A 22,793-nucleotide genomic window follows, 5' to 3' on the forward strand; every position below is an offset into this window, starting at 1 on the left:
CGGATAAGTGAAAGAATTTCAAACCTTATTTTCAAGGCATACTTGAGTCAGAATTCTGCTACTTGCTGGCAAAACCATCCTGATACAGGCAGTCAGCATTAAGCAGAAAATGTCTTTTAGGTGTCTCCTATGTGCCAGGCACAACACCAGGCCCTGGGTCTACAGTGGTGAAAAGAGAAAGAACTCTCCCTTATGGAATGCACAATCCAGTGGGGAAGACACACACAAAATAAAAGAACACAAATAATTAAGAAATTTCTAGTGTGGAAACACTGGAAACAATGGGAGCTCATAACTAGGAGACCTAGTAGAGTCTGGGGGATCAGAGAAAACCTTGGTGAAGAAAATGCTGTTCAAGCTGAGCAGGAATGAAGGTTATTTAAGCCAAGTGTATGTGTGTGTGGCTGAGGAGGAGGGAAAGAGGATGGAGTAATGGTTGGTAGTTTCCAGGTAAAGGGACAGCCTGGAGGTAGCAGGAGACTGTCATCTGTTGTATTTGAGGAACTGAAAACCGTCAGGTACTGCTGGAGCGGAGCAGAGCAAGCAGCAGATTCAACTAGGGCTGGAGGGGTAACAGAGTTAGTGCAGCTACAAAGGTAAAGGACAGATCAGTAGGTAAGCTGTGTTAAGAATCTGAGGCTAAACTAGACCAATGAAAAGCCATAGCAAAGACAATTATATGTGATTTTAAAAGAATATTCCAACAGCAGGGTGATGAATGGGTTATTGGAGTTCAAGAGTGCAGTAGGAAGGGAAAAATGAAGAGGGGGAAATCAGAGGGGGAGACGAACCATGAGAGACTATGGACTCTGAGAAACAAACTGAGGGTTCTAGAGGGGAGGGGGTGGGGGGATGGGTTAGCCTGGTGATGGGTATTAAAGGGCACGTACTGCATGGAGCACTGGATGTTATATGCAAACAATGAATCATAGAACACCACATCAAAAACTAATGATGTAATGTATGGTGATTAACATAACATAATAAAATTAAAAAAATTAAATTAAATTTTTAAAAAATCACTCCGTATACTCAATATAATAGCTTTATGAAAGGGAAATCTATAATTCCTAGTATTCTAATTTTTTTTTTTTTGGCATTATGTGGATTAGTTCTTGGGTTTAAGCATTATTTTTTTTTTTTTTTTGAAGCAGATAAAGGCTGGTTTTATTGAGTAACTGATCTGTGTTACTGCCGAGGCCACTATGTACAGACAAAAGAGAGGGAGTTTTATTTCTTTGTCTCTTCCTTCTTGGACAGAGTCTTGATGATTTCCTCCTTCTTGGCCTGGAGCCGCTCTTGACCGCGCTTGTGAGCCTCCTTGGTCTTAGATCTGCAGGCCTCAGCCTGGTCAGCCAGAAGCTTCTTGCGAGCCTTGTCGGCCTTCAGCTTGTGGATGTGTTCCATGAGAATCCGCTTGTTCTTGAACATGTTCCCCTTCACTTTCCGGTAGAGGCTGTGGTACATGTGGCGGTCCATCTTCTTAGATTCACGGTATCTTCTGAGCAGCGGGCGCAGAATTCTCATCCTCCTCATCCAGGTAACCTTCTCAGGCACCCGAGCATTGGCAGTACCTTTTCTCTTACCAATGCCCATATGTCTGCCCTTCTGGCAGGCCAAAGTGTTTCTACAGCACCGAGCCCGGGAATGGACAGTCACAGGCTTCCTGATGATCAGCCCATCTTCGATCAGTTTTCGGATCTGCTGACGGGAGTTGGCATTGGTGATTTCATTGGTCTCGTTGGGGTCCAACCAGACCTTTTTTTTTGCCACAGCGGAGGACACTGGAGGCAAGCCTCTTCTGAAGCCTGAGCACACTCATGGCTGCGGCCGCAGCGCCGAAAGGAAAAAGCGGGTTTCAGCATTTTTCTGTGTTTGAAATACTTGCTATATAATAGATGGCCTTCAAATAATTCAAGCCTTAAAAAAAAAGTGGAGACAGAAGAACAGGTGAAAAAAGGACGAGGGTGGAAAGATATTTGAAGGGATGGAGAGCGTTTTAGTGGTAGGCCTGGTAATGGGCTGGATGTAGGGGTGAGCGAGAGGTGAAATCAGAGAGGATACCAAGATGTCTGACCTACACAAAGGGGCGGAGGGCAATGCCATTTACCGAAATGCAGTAGAATGGGTGGTAGGGATGGGGAGGAAGGCCATGAGTTCAGTTTGAGGAATGTCGACTTTGAGGTGCATGAAAGACAGCAAAGTTTACTCTCTCTATAGAAAAAATTCGTTAATCAAATTGAAGTAGGCTCAGAAATCTTGGGACCTAATTTACAACACTGAGTTTGAGTACTTAAGATGGTTATACACACAACTGAGCCCTTAAGACCAACACATGCACCGGACCCTTGTGGTTTTCCAGCTGGCTTAGCTACTCTAAACTCCCACTTGAGTATGGAGACTCAAAACATGTTGCACTTTTCCCTCTTTCCTAAAGACCATCAAAATGACCACAATACAGGACTCTACTACTGAGATTACTAGAGACGATTTTCAATAAGGTCAAGAAAATAAAACTGAACCTAAAAAAGGCTTCTATCCCACTGCCTGAGCTTTTTGCACTCAACACAGGTTATCTCCCTCCATGAGAGTCATGCCATCTTGGCAATCATTGTTGACTCTGCTCCCAAGGGCATCGCAGGCCATTTCAACACATGATCCTCACTGGCTCCAAAATTCAGGTCCACACACAGGACTGTGTTCACTGGCACAATTAAATAACATGTCTATGCTCTCAGCTAGGGATAACCTATTTCACTAATATTTGCTGCTCTCTCTATATTTAATAACTATCAATCAGTATATACAAGGTACATGTACAAGCAAATTACCTGAGTTATGTTTTCCTTGAGAACGAAAACACTGAATAAAACCATCAACCATGTTACAGTATTACAAATTCCTCTGAGCAAGTCATCTAAAGGGAGTGTCCTTTATTTATGGCACATATTATTTAGAATGTAACTGGATTTTTCATGTAGTGGTCATGGTGAGGGAGAAGGGAGGTTCTGGGTTTTGTGTTTTTTCTTCCTTCCCTGCCCCCCTCACCCTTTGGATTAGATGAGGGGCACACAATGAGGAGCTGGCTTCATGGGAGGAGAAATCTATAAAAAATAAACAACAACATAAAAACCTGTTTCTGCCCAGTAGCTGTAACCACAGCATTGTAAGACAGGGAAGGCTGTCTATTTGATTGATTTCTCCAATAATCCTCACTGCTTTCCTCTTTTTGTATAATCTCTTGCAATTATGGTAAAACGGCACCAGGACATGTTGCGATGAATCATCCATCCCCCTCAATGTCTGCTTAGGAGTTAACAGAAGTTACCAAAAGCAACTCTGGCCTAAAACTAATCTGCTTATAGCCCTTGTTCGTTATGAAAATTCTTGAAACCTCAACCAAAGCCTATCTTCAGATCAGACCACAGCACTCTGCCAGGAAATGCATTTTCACGGGAGGGGCTCACACAAAAGCAATTTTCTTTTCTTCTGGGAGGAAAGGGGTATTTGACAACTTGGAATGAGAACTCAGACAGGTAAATCTAGGAGAATGAATGGTCAGGAACTGGAGGATTGGTTTTGACAACCGGTTCATCCTAACATTAGATAAGCAGAGGCTAGTGTCCTCAAGTGAAGTCCTGGAAGGTAACAGAAAGTGCACTGGGGGGCTCCTGGGGGGCTCAGTCGGTTAGGCATCTATCTGTCTTTGGCTCAGGTCATTATCCCAGGGTCCTGGGATGGAGCCCGATGTCTTCTCCCTGTTGATGAGCCTGCTTCTCCCTCTCCCTCAGCCACTCCCCCTGCTTGTGCTTTCTCTCTCTCTGTCAAATGAATAAATAAAATCTTAAAAAAAAAAAGAAAGAAAGAAAGTGCACTTGGTAGGGGCCAGGGTGAAGGGCATATGGAGATCACTAAGAGAATACCATGTAGATTGGGAAAGTGTCTGTGGAATGGCTCAAAGCCAAGATCCTCTCTGCCATTTTTCATTCTGTACCTTGTGCCTATGTTCCTGTACTTGAGCACCCCTCCATACACACACGTGCTTGTTCCTATAGACTGCCCCAGGGAACAAGTATTTTGCCCATGAATTATCTGGGTGGCTCTGAGCTGAGTAAGCCAGCAAGGTCCTCTTGTATTCCTTCTCTTTATGCAAGGTATAAAGTTATAGAAGTGGAGAGAAGCTGTACCTATTGCATATGCCATGGATATCTTAATTAATAAAGGGATTTATCCACTTAAATGACCTACAGAAATTTCTTCCCTCTGCACACAAGGAAGCCAGTAAGACAGTGTAGGATTTTAAAGTCTGACCCTGTCTATCTAAATAGTACTTCACACTCTCTTCTCTCTGCCCATCTGTGGGTATGCCCTCTTTGTAAGTACCACCACAGTAAGGAAGAGGTAAGTGTGCCTCGTCCTAAAAGGATGAATAATTTTTCAGTTTTGTTTCTTCTCAGTGACTCAAAATTACAGGTATGTTGGAGAGGGGAGGGGGCTGAGGGACTGGTCACAACCACAGACTAAAAGGAGATCCTAAAAGAATGTGTAGGCCCCATCAGTTAACCTGTTCCTAACCTTCCTCTATGAAATATCTGCTCAGCCAAAGTGAGCACAGCAAGGACATTACTATTCCTTGCCTTTGTCCATGTCTCTCTGCCAGGTCCACCTTTCCATCTCTAAAGGGATGTGAATCCAGGGCACCTGGGTGGCTCAGTGCATTAAGTGTCGAACTCTTGATTTTAGCTCAGGGTCATGAGATCACACTGGGCTCTGCACTGGGCATGAAGCCTGCTTAAGATTCTCCCACCCTCTCCCTCCGCCCCCCCCCCCACCCTGCTCGATCATGCTCTCTCACTCTCTAAAAAAATAAAGATAAATAAATAAATGGATGTGAATCTAGCTCTTGACCCATATCTACTCTAGAAATGACTTTTACAACCTCATCCCATAATGATTTTCCCCTCGTTTAATTCAGAGCAGGGTTGATCTGGAACTTTGACTTGATACTTAGCAAGTCTATGACTGACCTGGTTCTAACCCTAATTTTTTGGTCATCTGACCAAAGGGAGAAGACAGATCTTGTCTTACCAACTTCACTGTAAACTTCTTGAAGGGCAAAGCACCTAACACAGTACTGACTGTGCTAATAAGGGCCTTTGGTAATATTTAGAACTAAATGTCACGAGAATGATCTTTAGAGATTATCAAATCCAGTCATCTCATTTTACAAATAAAATGTAAAAGTGAGGTGTCCTGCCAAGGTCACAGTGTCAACCAGAACTTAATCATAAGCCTCATCTTCCTACCAAACCGTGTCTCTATTCTAAACTGTTGAATGAATTGATTCGTTCTTTATCCTTGCACTCTCTTCCCAAGAACAACAAGTCTAGAATGCAGATATAAAGAAAGCTATGATTCAATCCAGTCAGAATCCCATATTTGTAAAAGGAAACTATTTGACCACCAGTTCCAAATAAATCTGGGAAAGAACAAGTCACCATCATCCTGAATAACAAGGACAGTTTAAAGAAAGGGGGTGAGAGGAGGGGCTTGCTTCCTACGACTCTCCTCATCTTTCACTTCACTCTGGACACTGAAATTCTTGCTATCCTGAGAATATTCCAGCAACTCTGCTACCTTAGGTCCTTTGCACCAGCTGTCACATCCACCTGGTAACAGGCAAGGCCCTAAAATCTGCCTGGTTCATCGCTTCACTCTCCCCAAATCTCTACCCAAATGTCATTTTCTCAATAAGACTTACTCTGATATGAGGAATTCTTAATCTCAGGAAGCAAACTGAGGGTTGCTGGAGTGGTGGGGGGTGGGAGGGATGGGGTGGCTGGGTGATAGACATTGGGGAGGGTATGTGCTACGGTGAGCGCTGTGAATTGTGCAAGACTGTTGAATCACAGACCTGTACCTCTGAAACAAGTAATATATGTTTAAAAAAAAAAAGATAGTAGGAGGGGAAGAATGAAGGGAGGGAAATCGGAGGGGGAGACGAACCATGAGAGACGATGGACTCTGAGAAACAAACTGAGGGTTCTAGAGGGGAGGGGGGTGGGGGGAGGGGTTAGCCTGGTGATGGGTATTAAAGAGGGCACATATTGAATGGAGCACTGGGTGTTATACGCAAACAGTGAATCATGGAACATTACATCAAAAACTAATGATGTAATGTATGGTGATTAACATAACATAATAAAACAAAACAAAACAAAAACTACTTATAAAATGTTGGAATAAATAGAGGTAGTCAAATAGTTCTTGAGGAATCTGTAAAACTTTACCCAGGATGGTAAGCTCAAGAAAGGCCTCTTTGATTAAATGAAATATGAGTTGAGTCTTAAATCTTAAATCTTGAGAAATTAATTAGACAAAGAGGAGAAGATAGGAGAAATAGTATATGATAGAACAAAAAGGAGAGTGAGCAAGAAGTATTTTTAAAAAGGTGTCCATAATAGTAAAAGTAATAGCAAACATTTATTAAACCCTCACTATGTACCAGTTACCCTCCAAAGCACCTTGCATGTTTTTGTTTTTGTTTTTATGTGATCCTCATTATAATCTCAGAAATTAAAAAAAATACTTCCTCTGATGGCCCTATTTAATACTACAACCTCCTTCCACCTCATACTCTCATAATTCTCCTGCCTTAATCTATGCCTCCCTTGTCCTTTTGTCTCCTTTTTGTCTACCTTCATTTACATCTCCCCTTATCACTTTATAACATACATTTATTCATTTAATTTAGTATTTGTCTGCACCAGCTGCAGTGAAAGCTCCATGAGGATAGAGGTTTTCTTTGTTCACCAATATATCTCAAGTCCCTAGAATGGTGCTTCTCCATACATGCTAAATGAATGAATGAACATGTTAAGGAACCCTCCCAATTCCGGAGAAATAGGGAACCATCTACTGCATATGGCTGTACATGAAAAAAAGACAAATCCAAAAGGGACTTGACTATTAATCAAAGTAGAAGTTCAAGTCATAGGATCCATTTTCCCTCTCCTCGCACATAGGTCTCTTATTCCTCTATTCTTGTGAGTAACTGTATAGGAAAGGATTTTCAACTTTCCTAAAAAATGAAAAGGTATGTAGATTCCACTCAGTCACAGAACTGGGAAGGAATGGGAGAATGAGGCTATGAATTCTTACCTACTCTCCCAAGCAAGGACAAATTCTCTTCTTTCAATAATTATTGAGGGCGCCTGGGTGGTTAAGCGACTGCCTTCGGCTCAGGTCATGATCCTGGAGTCCCCGGGATCGAGTCCCGCATCGGGCTCCCTGCTCAGCGGGGAGTCTGCTTCTCCCTCTGACCCTCTCCCCTCTCGTGCTCTCTCTCTATCTCATTCTCTCTCTCAAATAAATAAATAAAAACTTTAAAAAAAAAACAAATAAAAATGTTTCAAAAAAACAAATAATTATTGAGTTCTAACTCTGTGGCAGGACCTCAGAACATGTTGGTGAAGACAGAAAAGAACCCTGATCTCCTGAAGATTAAATTCTAGTGTAATTATGTATCCTAATCCTCAGTCCTTACCAAGGTCTGTGCCCACATGCCCAATTATTAGAATTTACTTGCTCTGCTGAGGAGAGAAGAAAAAAGAAAACAAGTATTCATTACATTCATTCCTTAGAAACTTGCTGCTCAAGTATGGGCCCCCAACTAGCAGCGCCAGCTCACCTGGGAGCTTATTAGAAATGCAGACTCTCAGACCCTATTCCAGGCCTACTGAATCAGAAACTGCATTTTAATAAGATCCCCAGGTAATTCTTATGCACAGAAATGTTTGAGCTGCATTGCTTGGGAATTCTCCACTGAATACAAGCCTATTAGTATCACATAAAATGTGGGCAAGGGAAATGTGAGGATTAGAAAGGATAGAATCCAGTTCATTTTTCCTTTTGCTCATGAACAAAGAATATTATTTGATGCCATAGATGATATTAGAAATTGCAGAAGATTCTAGATTGATGTCCCTGATCATTTAAAAATTCACAGAATATAAAACTGATCTGAAACAAATATGTGATAATCATTTGCTAATGCTTTATGCATTTATACACATTCAAGAGGCAGCATTTAAAAGTATTTTTTTATTTTATTATGTTATGTTAGTCACCATACAACATTTAAAAGTATTAAGTAAATATGCTTAAGAGCATAGATTCTGAGGTCAGACTTCCTCATTTCTAAGCTGTCATATCATTAGTTGTGTTTCCTGGGCCAATCTTCTTGACCTCTCAAGCTTCAAATAGAAATAATAACACTACTCAGGACTTTATTCTGGGGACTAAATGGGTAATGTCCCATCCATACAAACTTTCAGTTATAAGATGAGAAACTTTCTAGAGATCTAATGTACCACATGGTGACTGTACTTAATAATGTACTCTATACTCGGAATTTGCTAAGAGATGTAAAGTGTCCTCACCACAAAAAAGGTAAAAAAAAAAATTAAAATTAAAAAAGAAAGCATAATGCCAAGCATCTAATAAGCGCTCAACAAATGTTAACTTTTACCAATATCATAATTATTATTTCAATCAACATTAATTTATTCAATAAATATTTTAGTAATAGGATACAATAATAGAGAAAATCAGGATAGAGTATGAGGACCCTACCTAAATAAGCTGGTCAGACAAGATCTCTCTGAGGAAACATGGAAACCTGAAGAAGGAGAATAGCCAATCACATAACGAGCATTAGAGTCACATGGAGGGAAGGAAAGAGAAGTTCAAAATTGGTACATTTCATGCAGGGCTTCATAGTCCAGAAAAAAGCATTGGATTTTACTCACAATCATTGGAAAGCTACTGAACCCTTTTTAGACAAGAGAGTGAATTAAACACAAATGTTTGTTGGGGCTCCATTGGGGGCAGAGGTCTAGGAAAATTCACTGGGACATGCAAAGATGAATTAAACATGGTGTCAGCTTCTAAGAAATTGTCATTCTAATAATCTGACTTGAGATTTAATGCCAAAGTGGTAATCCTCCTCCATGTCTTCCTGCCCTTCATCTTGCTGGCTGAGCCCCTCCTCACTGAACACTTCCACGGCCCAGTTTGCATGGCAGCTCCTTTGTGGAACTTGGGCTGACATGGATCCGCCGTGTTCCTGGCTTCTTGTCCAGCCTGTCAGAGCATATCTGTGGAATATGCAAGGCCTCTATCTCATGGACTGTAATTAGTGGTGCTCCTCACTACACTTAGTTAAGGCTAAACCTACCCTTTTCACCTCGGCAGTCTCACCAGAGACAGAATTATAATGCTGGCATGTTGGCACATGGTAGGCACTCAATAAAGGTTATTTGGAGTGAAAAAACTAATTAAACATTTGTTTACCATATATTTCATTACTGCAAAAAATGTGTAAGAAAGTCAACTTCTGTATTTCAATGACAAACTACAGACCCTGAGGCTGGGGGTTTTCTTAAGGAAGATTATCTCTTTTAGTGACAACCCCCTGCAAGAGAAAAATCTCACTGTGAAATGCATTTTACTAACAAGTAAACAAGTACTTTACTCAGTTTATGTAGTTTTTTTTCTTTAACTTCTGTCCAAGATTATTACCATAGAAACCATAGAAGAATATATCTACCATTAGTGTTTTGGGTCTATTTTTCTTAGTTTTTCCTCCCCACAGCCCTTTGTGGTGATTCTCATCTTAGAGAAGGGGAAACTGAAGCACAGGAAGAGTAGGCCCACAATGAGTCAGTGATCAAACAAAGTCTTCCTGTGAGTGGGGTGCTCTGGAGGTGTCTCTGAGACAGCCACATTCGCCTCATCCCTGACATCGCCTCACCTTTCTGCACTTCTCCCCGCGCCCCCCCCCCGCCACTTTCTCATATCCTCTTGGGTATAACTTCAACTCTTTCCTTGTCCTGTGAGTCGGGGCTTGTGTCCTTGGCCAACCCCAGGAAATCCAGCCACACCCCCAGACCCCTTATCTGGACAAAACCTCTATGTTGACTGGTTCCCTTATTCTTCCTCAGAGCTACTCACCTCTTCCCTATGGCCATTCTCTCCCTGCCACCCCTTCTCCTACCTGGTGCCAGATACTAGTTGATCCTTCCATTCCTGCCTCCCTTATTCCTGAAGTCCTGCTCTTTGAAACAAATATAGAACCTCAATATGACAAAGAACCCAAGGACTCATCCGATCTCACCCATTAAATTACCTTCCAAATTACTAGCAGCTAACCTGATCAACCAGTCTGTGCTAATAGAAGGTTAAAGGAAAGGAAGAAAGACCAACACTGAGAGGAGCCAAAATTAAGTACCCTTTCAACATTCCAGGCAGCTTAACTGCTGTATCTGCTTGGTCACGACCACCAAGCTAACATGTTCTAACATGAGTTAGAAGTCATCTTTACAAAAACTATTCTTGGACCCAAGAAGACAAGTGAAAAGAAATCTCCTCTTTACAAAAACTATTCTTGGACCCAAGAAGACAAGTGAAAAGAAATTCCCTTATGGATGAGTCTGTTACGTGAACATAGATCCTTGCTGGGGAGGCTCTGAAGGTGGGAAGGATCTGAAGCTTTTGGATGACCAGAAACTTAGACGATTTGAGAAGCATCTTTTAGGAAAAAGAATACAAATTCACAAACATGAAATTAGGTACTAAAGTGAACATTTCCTTAGAATGAGAAATCATGACAAACTGCACATTTTTAATAAGCTGATAAATATGACAAATATCACAAAATTCAGGGCAATCCAGGGCCAGAGCAGTGAAGAACCCTGAAGTTTGTTTCACCAGCATTCGGTAACAACAATTTTAATCCTGGAGTTCTTTTTCTTCTTCATTTTCTGTCTACATTTTTTTGAAAGTTTGTCTGTCGCCCCCTCCCCCATTCCCTCACTACTAAATCACTCCCTAATCATAGGCACTCAGTTCCAGTCCACTCCACTACACTGAAACTATCTTCTCAAATGTCCCCAGTGGCTCCTGGTCACAAAGTCAGATGGCTTTTGCTCAGCCTTCATGCTCCTGGTCTCTCATTAGCCATAGATACTCACAACCATGCCTACCTTCTCAGAATTCTATCCGCCTTGGCATGCAAGAAGCTGTATTGTCACAATTTCCCTACTGCACATACTCATCTTTCTCTTTCATTGGTTTTACTTCCTCCTTCCATCTGTCATATTGCGCAAGGCTCACAACCCAAGGCTCAGTCCTCAGTCCTTGCTTTTATCCGTCTATGTGTTTGTTTATCACCTCTCAGAGCTTTAAACACATGAGTAACACCCAAATCTGTAACTTTGACCCTGACATCTCCCCTGTGTGTCAATCCTGCCAACTGGACATCTCTATATAAAAGTCCCCCTGAGACCTCAAACTCAGCATGCTCAAAGCCAAATTAATTCCATGCATCCCAAAACTAGTTGACCTCAGTAGATACTGAAATTCAGTGTTTCTAGAATTAAATGCATCATCTCCCCATAACTAGCTGTCTTTCAGAACTTCCTCTTTTCTATTAAAGGTCTGAGCTAAATGGATGAGTGTCAAGTCATAATCTCAGCAGAGGAAATGACACTCTCTTTTTTCTATCTTTTCTGCATAAAGTAATTCATTCTGGTTTGTTCCTCATGAGAACAGGAAGTAGCTCTGAAGGGTTGTCTGGGAGAAAGAACATCTGCACCCACTTCATGAGGTTAGTTTAAATATAATTCCGTGTCTGTCTCCAACGAGACTTGGAGCAGAGGCTCCAGGCCTCATCAGAATAAAAGCATTTTTTTCTTTTTTTTGTGGTCAATGATACTGCTGTGGTTCTAGCAGTTAATAGGAACTGTGGCATTTAAAAGGAAGGAGAAAACTATATTACTAGCAAATAATAACAAACAAAATCTGTGTACTTGTAGAGTTGGGACACAAGAGTAAAAACAATGGTTAATCTCTTCTTAGTACCTGAAGGAATTAGAAAATGTCATTATAAAGGGGAGCAGAATGGCAGAGTTGGGGGGAAGGGCTTAAGAAGAACAGAGGAAGAAGAAAAGTAGAGAAGAGGGAGTGGGGAGGAGGGAGAGGAAGAGAAGAGAACACTAGCCCAAAGCTGGAAACTAACCCTATAAGAATACAATTGACTTTTCAATGCCCTAAAGGAAAAAAATAAAATTTTCTCAACTGAATATTGAGGAAAGATGGCTAGGAATTGACTAATCGGCCTCTAAGATTGACATATAGAATGGTTTCTGGTGGAAATTGACCTACAAGTCTGGAGAGAGATTCTGTTGTGGAGGCAGAACCCAGCAAAGCAAAGAAGCTGGAATGGAAAACCAAGAGAAGTAAGATCCCTTTCTCTTCAAAATCAAAATGTCAAGACCTACCCTGGGAGGGAAAGTGGTTTTATTCAGGAAGAAAAATACAGATTGATATTTTTTTCTTCTCTAGGTAATCTGGAGTCCATGTGCATATTATAGCTCTAGGTGATTGGGTAGCACATACAGAGAAGTTTTATAGTAACACGTCCTCATTTGTATTCTAAAGTGCATAATATCACAGAACAAAGAAATACCTTCAATACTCAGACCTGAGCACGTCTAAATGACAAATGGTCAGTATGTGAATATTCCTTCAGGTTCTGTCTTTGGCCCTTATTCTATTCATTTTCCGTTTGTGATCTTCACCTAATTTTGAGACCTGCACATACAACCCCCTACCACATATTTTCATCTGTGCGATGCTCAGGTTTTTTTGTCTCCATCCTATTCCCATGTAACACAATACCATTCAATAACACATAACACATTCAATGGGAAAAAAAATTGATTCTCATGCTCATGAATCTACAGGTTGACTGCAATTCAGCCAACCTAGACTGGGCTTGATTAGACAGCTCTGCTCTAAGCTGTGGGTTTGGCTCTGATCCACTCCATATGTGTTTGTTCTGAGTCCAGACTGGAGACCTTTTATTTTCATGGTAGTTATTGGAAGCTTCTTCCTTGAGTAGAAACACAGAGTGCCTCTTAAGTTTTTGAAAGGACACACTATCATTTTAATTCATATTCTATTGGTGAAAGCAAGCCATGCAGCCAAGCACAACATCAAAGACTCAGAGAAGTACAGCTTCTCTTCACACAGAGGCTAGGAAAGAGGAAGTGTATATCTGCTGAATGATCATCTCATTTATTACACTTCTCAAACTCAGTGTCTCCAAATCTCTCATCTGCCTCATTGTTCTCTCTTATTTAATGACTGGCATCATCATCTACCCAGTCAGAAAACCAAGAGTTATTCTAACTTCTGCATGCCCTCAGTAACTATTTATTGTCAAATCTTATTGGTTCTCATTCCTAAATTATTCAATTATCCATACTTAATTTAGGCCTGCAGAGAAAATTGTAATGATTTCCTGACTTCCTACTGACCCTTTCCATTGTTAGTTATTCTATTACACTAAAATGAAAATGTTAGACTAATCAAGGAAACCTAAATGATGACTAAAAAGAAGCTCTTTTATTAAAAACATAATTCCAGCTAATAAATGTGGAACCAATTATAGAATATGTACACCCTAATGAATAGTTGATTCATCAATATTTGAAACCATTAGATCAAGGGTTCTCAACCTCAGCATTAACATTTCTCATCATCAGACTTATTGTCTTTCTTAAATGTACTGACAGCATTCACCCATCTTCCTAATGATTTCACATACCTTGAACTTCTCAAATGCTTGAGAGACTGCACCTGTTATTCCCTTCACCTGTTTCCCGTCTCAGTTCCCCACCACAAAAGATTCAACAACTGCACTACTACCACATGCCAGGGTCTATCAGAACTCCCCTACCACTAGTCGTGGGATCCTTATTGCCAGCTGGATGGTGGGCTACTTCATTCTAAAATTCTATTTTAAACTACCCTCAGACCACCTCTCTTAGGTAAAGTTCTCTGGGAATAGACATCAAGAGAGAGATTTGAGGAAGATCTATTTATTGAGATTAGCTTTCAGGAAGAACACCTTTGTGGGAGTGAAAGAAGCAGAACTATACAGAGGGAGAAATCGAATGCAATGAAGTTTCAGCAAAGGTCACTGCCCACCCCATGGGGAGCTCTGGAGGTGGGATGGCCCTTCAAAGCTGTGTTGTGATGAGCACTCGGTGTTATACGCAACTAATGAATCGTTGAACACCACATCAAAAATTAATGATGTGCTATGTGTTGGCTAATTGAACATAATAAAAAAAAGAAAAAAAAAGTTCTTGTGGCAAAAAGACAATGTACCATCTCGTTAACCAGCCCCTGGATGCAGATGCCTACAAAGAAGGTGTGAAACCTTGCACAAAGCAACTTCCTTCTGCTAAGGGCAATTTTCCTCAGCTGTGAACCCTCAGTGGCCAACATTTTCAGCTGCTGGGAAATGATTATCTAGGTCCTGACAGGAGAGGTGGGCAATGCACTGCATTATCCACTACACCTGTTAAGTAAAATGTAAGTTTTGAACAGAATCAGGTTCAACACTGTTTTTTGTATTGGGGGAGGGGAGTGGAGGGCATGTGACATCAAGACAGTTGAAGTACATAATACCTTGCCCCACCCTAACAACCTTTTATCTAATGCAGTGGTTCTTTACAGGGTCAATTTTGCCCCCATCAGGGGACATATGGCAATATCTGGAGATATTTTGGATTGCCATAACTGGGGAGAAGGTTGAGTGCTACTGACATCTGGTATGTAGAGGCTAGTGATGCTGTTAACCATCCAGCAGTGCACAAGGCAACAGTATCCCCAACAAAGACTGATCATGCCCAAAATGTTAATAGTGCTGAAGAGTGAGAAAGGCAGAAGGCCTTGTTGGCAGCGTCAAAGAGACTCTAACCCCAAAAGCTGGAGGACAGAAAAGTCTGAGCATCAGGCCCACGTCTAAATTAACAGGTCCCAGAGAAATTTAAAACCCCAACTCCAGCAAGTCCACTATACCAGAGTAAGGACCCAGGTTGGAAAAAGAATGGCACCCTGAAACGGAAACGGGACATCTGGGTCAATGCATTCAAAAAATCTTGAAACACCTGATTCCCAAGATCTTTTGGGCCTGCAGAAGAGGCCTACTCTTCCCTGTTAAAAGTTAACATTCCCCTTGCTTGAAGATGATACAGAGGCCTCTGCCTTGGAAGAAAATACTTTCAAATACAAAATTTACTTCCACCTCCCTTCTTCCTAGCCACCTGGCCAATAATTAGGGTCATTTGCAACATAGTGCATTATAGTGGGAAGACCAAACTCCTTCAGCCAAGACAGTAAATAAAAAACAATCTTGCATGCTGGGAGGAATGGCAGGGGTGATAGTCCTCATCTTATTTCCATTGAATTCGCCAGTCTGACTCTTGAAGAAACCATGTGGATCCTGGAGGATGACAGTGGACTACTATAAACTCTATCAGATACTACCTCTAAGTGCAACTGTGGTGACAAACGTGATGTCACATGGCTTTGATAGAGCACATTAGTTGGCTACAAAGTACAAGCCACGGATCTGGTCAATGAGTTATTTTCCATCTTATCAAGACAACAGATCAGAAACAGTTCACATTCACATGGAAGGGACAACAGTCTTCATCATGGTCTTGACCTACATTAACTCTCTTCCTCTGTCATAGTCTGAAAGGATTTGCACCATCTAAGCATCCCACAGAACATCACTTTAGTCTATCCTACAGATGACTCCAAGTTAACCAGCCAAGAAATGGCAAGTATTTTGGAAGCCTTGGTAAGACACATGCACTGCAGAGGGTGGGAGAAGTATCTCATGAAGACTCAGATCTCATCAGTAAAGACTAGAGGGGTCTAGTGGCCTGGGGCATAATTTACACAATTCCTCTACCAGGATCTCCCATCTCCCCTTGTACTCTTATCCTTCTACCACGATTCATGCAGACTTCCAATCACCCATTTCTTTATTTCATGAGTGACACCAAAAAGTGCATATCCAAAACTGAACTCATAACCCTCCCCAGAGACTCTGCTCCTCTCCTGTTTTGTATCTCTTGGTGAATGTGTCTACCACCCACCCAGCTGCCCTAACAGAAAATCTGGGCATATGCCCAGGCTTTATTTCTCTCTTTATCCCCACATCCAGTTAATCACTGAGTCCTAAACATCTCCCATGTCAGGCTTCTCATGTTCCTCTCTACTACTCCTCTAATTCAGGCCTTCAGCATCCCTTCCCTGGACTGACAATGGAGATAATATTTGAGTGGAAAGAATAGCAATTTTGGAAACTTTTTGGTCTACTGACTTGGGTTTCATTTTCATTTTACCCATTCTCTGTGTTTATTTACTTGGACAAGTAAATTAACCTCTCTAAGCCTCAGCTTCTTTATCTGTAAAATGAGATAACAAAAAGCCACCCCATAGGGTTGGTATAAGGATAAAATGAAACAAATGTGTAAAGAGCCTGACATAGAGGTAGAAGTTCATAAACGACAGCAATCTGCAACACTGCTAGTACTAGTAGCAGTACAAAAACTTTCCCTGCTGATCTCACTGCCTTTAATTTCAAGTCTCTGGTTTATCTTGCCAAAGTGATTATTTCAACAGGTGGGTCTGGTGATGGTGCTACGTTGCTCCCTAACAAAAATTTTTCATTGATTTCTATCTAATGAAATGAAATTCCTTTGTAGCATTAACGAGTTCCTTTGTGACCCGCCGTGCGTTGTCTTTACACGTTCCCCACCCTGGGCCACCACCCTGACATTCTTCACTCAGACAACACGAATAGGTTTGTACATCCTCAACAACCAATACTCTCTCATGCCGCATTGCCTTTGTGCATGCTAGCCCCTCCGTCTAAATGTTCACCTGCCTGGCTCCTATTCATCTCTTATGTTTTGGCTTAAAAACTCTTTCCTCTGAGAAGCCACTACTGAATCCCTCTAGTAGATTTAAACACTATCTGAAGCTCCCATGAATTTTATACTCTGCTCCACTCCTGCAAGACCCCACTGTACTCCCCTGTGACTAGATGCATGCCATTCTCCCCCACTTTACTATGCAACCCTTGAGGTCAGGGAGTCTGTCTGATTCATATTTGTACCCCACCCCACACTCCACACCTGGTACCTAGTAAAAGCTGAATGAAGGAATGATGGCCACCATCTTGTGCATAATTAAATCCATATTTAATAATATAATAAATATAGAAACCTCAGCCCCAAAATTCAGGAGTGTACAAATACAACTTTCTTTATTTTGTTATCACTCATCTCAATCTTTATCTCGTGTTCTCATTCCAGTGCTGCAGGAAATTTAATCTTAATTTAATTCAGAGTTTTCTCAGTTAATTCAGGACTTCTTTCCCACCCTTCCTCCTGGATACATCTAAGTATCTCAGGTTGTAAAGTATCCCGAGGCACTGAGAAGGGGAGGAGAAACACCTGGTCCTTCGACTTCACTTGGCCCTTTAGCATCAGCTCAGACACCATCATTCCCTTCTGGGTTATATGGGACACAGCTACATTCTCCTTGCCCCACCCATTATGTCCCCCCAGGATGGTGTCTGTCTGTCTGGGGTGTGTATGTCTCTCTCTCCCAGCTACTTCCATCCTGTTCTTGGGCATCCAGAACATATTCAGTTGTTTCACATGCTTTATTGGAGTGAAAGGAAATTCTGCAAGCTCTTTCTGCTTAACTATCACATGTGGTCCCATCTACTCCACTACCCCCCTACCATGCAGGGTAGAGGGAAACTTCTTCAAAACTGTCACCACTCCTGGCTCCACTGAGATTATAAGTATAGTTACCCTCTGCTCTCTTATCACCCAAATTCATGTAGGATTCTTACCATATGTTCCTCCCATCTCCAGACTGTGCCTGAAGGAGGGTGTCAAAAAGGAACCCACATCAGCATTTAGTGTTCCAGTTCACATGACTGCTTTCCATCAGGGCGCATCACTTCCTCAGAGACAGAATGATCTAGTCCGGTATAAGTAAAATTAGCTCTGACTCACCTGCTCTTCCAAATCTATTATATTTCTCTTTAACTTGAAGACCTGTGCCTTTTGGGACTTAGGCTGTTGAGACTCCAAAACATGGGTCTTTGTAACTCAAAATAAGCCTCTGAAATGCAACCATCAAGAATCTGATTCTTTTCTTCATTAATTCAACAATTATTTATTAGGTACAAATAGGGACTGTTGCAGGTTCTAGCGACACCGGAGGTAAGTCCTTTCCTTAATGAGATTAGAGTTTGGTGAAATCTTACTTTCCTAAGTGTTTTTAGAAAGCTCTTTCCTAAGGCAGTAAACATAGACAATCCTAGCTGACTGTAGTATGGGAGGATGGTTCCCAGGCTACAGAAGGGGGAGGAAAGTAACACATCAGTTAATTTGTAACTAAGTGCTATCTCACTACAGCAGGCAAAACCCTTCATGAGATGCCCCACTTCTAGATTACCTTCTGTTTCCCCACAAATATTCTATACTCCAGCCTTACACAATGCAACAATAGCCACAATGGGTCATGCTCTCTTACCCCTTCATGCTTTTACCCTTTCTTTCCCAAGCAACTTTTTAAGTAGCTTCAGTTGGACCTCCCTATTAAGCCTTCCCTGCCCACTAAGTTAAGGGTCCCTTATCAGTGTTGCTACAGCATTTGTGTTTACTCCTTCCACAGCATGTGTCCCAAGGAATTTGCTGGGGGCTGGATTTTAGCACCTCGTCATTAACCTGTGAACTCCTTGAGAATAAGGACAGTTTCTTTTATCTCTGTATCTTCATGTTTAACATACTGTAGATGCTCAAAGAATATTGAATGATACGTAGCTTTTAAAATGAATATATTTTCCATATAAAAATGTAGCATAGGTTGGAATTAAAAAGAAAATAATTGCAATGGTTCAGGAATGGCTAAATAAAGGTATGAAAGGGAAGGTGTCTGTTAAAGTAAACTATGACAGGGGCACCTGGGTGGCTCAGTCATTAAGTATCTGCCGTCACCTCAGGTCATGATCCAGGGTCCTGGGATCGAGCCCCGCATCGGGCTCCCTGCTCGGCGGGAAGCCTGCTTCTCCCTCTTCCACTCCCTCTGCTTGTGTTCCCTCTCTCGCTGTGTCTCTCTCTGTCAAATAAATAAATAAATAAGTAGTATTTTTAAAAAAAAAAGTAAAACTATGACAAATTCAAAGATGAAGGACCACTGGGCCTGCAGTAGTATCACAAGTAACCTATAATGACATCTGCCTTCCTCAGCCCTCCAGTCTCTCACCAGTGCCACAGAAACCCAGGCAATGCAGCCTGCAGGGGTCAAGGCAGAGCAGAGGAAATGTTAGAACTCAGCGTGAGGGCAAACAGGGTAAGAAATGAATGCCATTAACTAACTTCCCAGTTGCCAGCCAACACCTGAGTTAATGGCTAATATTTTAATATGTGTTTCTGGATAATCTGAGAACAAGACCCTTTGAGAAAGCGTTATTGGAGGGTTGGAGGTAAAGGAGAAAAAAAGGCATCAAAGAGTAAGAGAAAAAAACTAATATTTTTAAATTTAAATTTTAGGTAGTTAAGATACAGTGCAATATTGTTTCTGGAGTAGAATTCAGTGATTCATCACTTACATGTAACACCCAGTGCTCATCATAACAAGTGCCCTCCTTAGGACCCATCACCCATCTAGCCCATCCCCGACCCACCTCCCTCCACCAACCCTCAGTTTGTTCTCTGTCATTAGGTCTCTTATGACTTGTTTCCCTCTTTCCTTTTTTTCTTCCCCCTTCCCATATGTTCATCTCTTTGCTTTCTTAAATTCCACATACGAGTGAGATCACATGGTATTTGTCTTTCTTTGATTTATTTCATTCATAACACACTCTAGCTCCATCCATGTCATTGCAAATGGCAAGATTTCATTCTTTTTGATGACTGAGTAATAAATAGTCAATTAGTAATAATAGTAATACTAAATAGTAATAAATAGTTTTGATGACTGAGTAATAAATAGTATACACACACACACACACACACACACACACACATACACACACAAATACACACCCCACATCTTCCTTATCCACTCATCAGTCAATGGACATTTGGGTTCTCTCCATAGTTTGGCTATTGTTGATAATGCTGCTACAAACATCACAGTGCATATATCCCTTCAAATCTATATTTTTGTATTCTTTGGGTAAATACCAAGTAGTGCAATTGCTGGATCATAGGGTGGTTCTATTTTTAACATTTTGAGGAACCTCCATACTGTTCTCCAGAGTGGCTGCACCAGTTTGCATGCCCACCAACACCTGTTATTTCTTGTGTTGTTAATTTTAGTCATCTTGACAGTTGTGAGATGGTACCTCATAGTGGTTTTGATTTGTATTTCCCTGATGATGAGTGATGTTCAGCATCTTTTTGTGTGTCTGTTAGCCATCTGGATGTCTTTTTTGGAAAAGTGTCTATTCATATCCTCTGCCCATTTCTTAACTGGGTTATTTGTTTTTTGGGTGTTGAGTTTGATAAGTTCTTTGTAAATTTTAGATACTAACCCTTTATCAAATATGTTGTTTGCAAGTATATTCTCCCATTCTGTAGGCTGCCTTTTAGCTTTGATTGTTTCCTTTGCTGTACAGAAGCTTTTTATCTTGATGAGGTCCCAATAGTTCATTTTTGCTTTTGCTTCCCTTGCCTATAGTGATGTGTCTAGTAAGACCTTGCTACAGCCAAGATCAAAGAGGTTGCTGCCTGTGTTCTCTTCTAAGATTTTGATGGTTTCCTGTCTTACATTAAGGTCTTTCATCCATTTTGAATTTATTTTTGGGTATGGTGTAAGAAAGTGGTCCAGTTTCATTTTTCTACATGTTGCTGTCCAGTTTTCCCAACACCATTTGTTGACGAGACTGTCTTTTTTCCATTGGATATTCTTTCCTGCTTTGTTGAAGATTGTTGTGGGTCCATTTCTGGGTTTTCTATTCTGTTCCATTGATCTATGTGTTTGAAAAACTAATTGTTTCAAGTCTAGCCCATTGAGAACTAAGGTTTCAATAAAGTGGCTCAATATAAAACTATAAAATATATAGAAAAAAGTTAAGAAATGCACAAAACCTATATAAAAACTTCAGCAATCATAGTATAAGACATAAATGTATCCTTACACAACTCAATATCAGAAACAAGTAAACAAACAATCCAATTAAAAAAATGGGCAGAGGACCTCAACAGACATTTCTCCAAAGAACACACACAGATGTCCAACAGATACAAGAAGAGGCACTCAACATCACTCGTCATCAGAGCAATGCAAATCAAAACCCCAATGAGATATCACGTCACACCTGTCAGAATGGCTATTATCAAAAAGACAAGAAATAACACGTGTTGGGGAGGATGAAGAGAAAAGGGAACCCTGGTGCCCTACTGGTGGGAGAGCAAAACAATGTAACCACTGTGGAAAACAGTATGGAGGTTCCTCAAAAAAATTAAGAATAGAACTCCTATACAATCCAGTAATTCCACTAGTGGGTAATTACCCAAATAAAATGAAAACAATAAGTTGAAAAGCTATATGCACCCTTATGTTCATTGCACCATTATTTACAATTGCCAAGATACAGAAGTAATCGAATGAAGTGTCCACTGTTAAGAGTAATGGATAAAGAAGATGGGGTATACATATACAATGTAATGTTACTGAGCCATAAAAAAGAATGAAATCTTGCCATTTGTGGCAGCATGGATGGACCTAGAAGTTATGATGCTGAGGGACATAAGTGAGAGAAAGACAAATGTATGATTTCACTTATGTATGGAATCCAAAAAACAAAATAAGACAAAAGAGAAACAGATTCAAAGACACGGAGAACAATCTGGTATTGACAGAAGTGGGTGGGGAGATGGAGGAAATGGGGGAAGGGGGTTAAAAGGTACAAACTTCCAATTATAAAATAAATAAGACATGGGGATGCAATGTACAGCATAGGGAATATAGTTTATGACATTGTAACAACCTTATATAGTAACAGATGGTTGTGGTGATCACTTCATGATGTATATGCTAAATGCTAAATCACACAGCAAAAGTGATATAATATTGTATGCCAACTACACTTCAATAAAATAAATAAATAAATATATCGAATTAACATGTTATACACCTTAAATTGACACAATGTTATATGGCAAATATGTTAATAAAAAAAGAAAGAAAACTATAACTTTTCTGAAGGAATATAAAATAATCAGTAAACACTGACTCCATATCATATTCTCCTAGAAAGGTAGACTTCACAGTGTAGAGTGGTAAATTCCCCCTAATTAAATTATAGTAAATTTTCTGTAATTCCAACCAAAAGTCCAGTACGATTTGGCAGGGAAGTAGGTGGGAAGAACACTGAATGAGTTGATTAAGTCTATGTACAGAGTAAATATACCAAAATTGCCAACATTTTGAAGAAAAAAAGTCACAGAGACAGTTATTAAAATAGTCATGACTGCAATACAAAGAGATCAAAAGAACAGAAGAGAGAGTTTAAGATGAAACCTAAGCATAAGAGGAGGCTTAGTCTAAGACAGTGCTGTCGTTTTGACAGAATGGGAAATTAAAAGATGGTGTTGCTTATGTTTTCAGTTATCTATCTTGAAAAAGTTATGTTTACTACCTAACTCCCACTATATAAAAGTGGGTTTTTAAATACATTATAGAGCTAAAGCACAATGAAAATTTTATATTAGAAAAAATAGAGAAATACACAATTTAATAGGGTGAGGGAAGACTAAGTGTGACAAGAAGTTGAATAAGAAACAATAGATTTGGAGGCAGAGCAAGATGGCAGAGGAGTAGGAGACCTGGATTTC

At 40.6% G+C, this 22,793-nt stretch overlaps 1 pseudogene; it reads right to left on the reverse strand.

Annotated features, from left to right (window-relative positions):
- Window positions 1-1,172: 1,172 nt before the first annotated feature.
- Window positions 1,173-1,822, reverse strand: LOC113933689 (annotated as a pseudogene).
- Window positions 1,823-22,793: the final 20,971 nt, after the last annotated feature.

The sequence above is a fragment of the Zalophus californianus genome, chromosome 10, assembly GCF_009762305.2.
Source record: "Zalophus californianus isolate mZalCal1 chromosome 10, mZalCal1.pri.v2, whole genome shotgun sequence".
Classification (NCBI taxonomy): Eukaryota; Metazoa; Chordata; class Mammalia; order Carnivora; family Otariidae; genus Zalophus; species Zalophus californianus.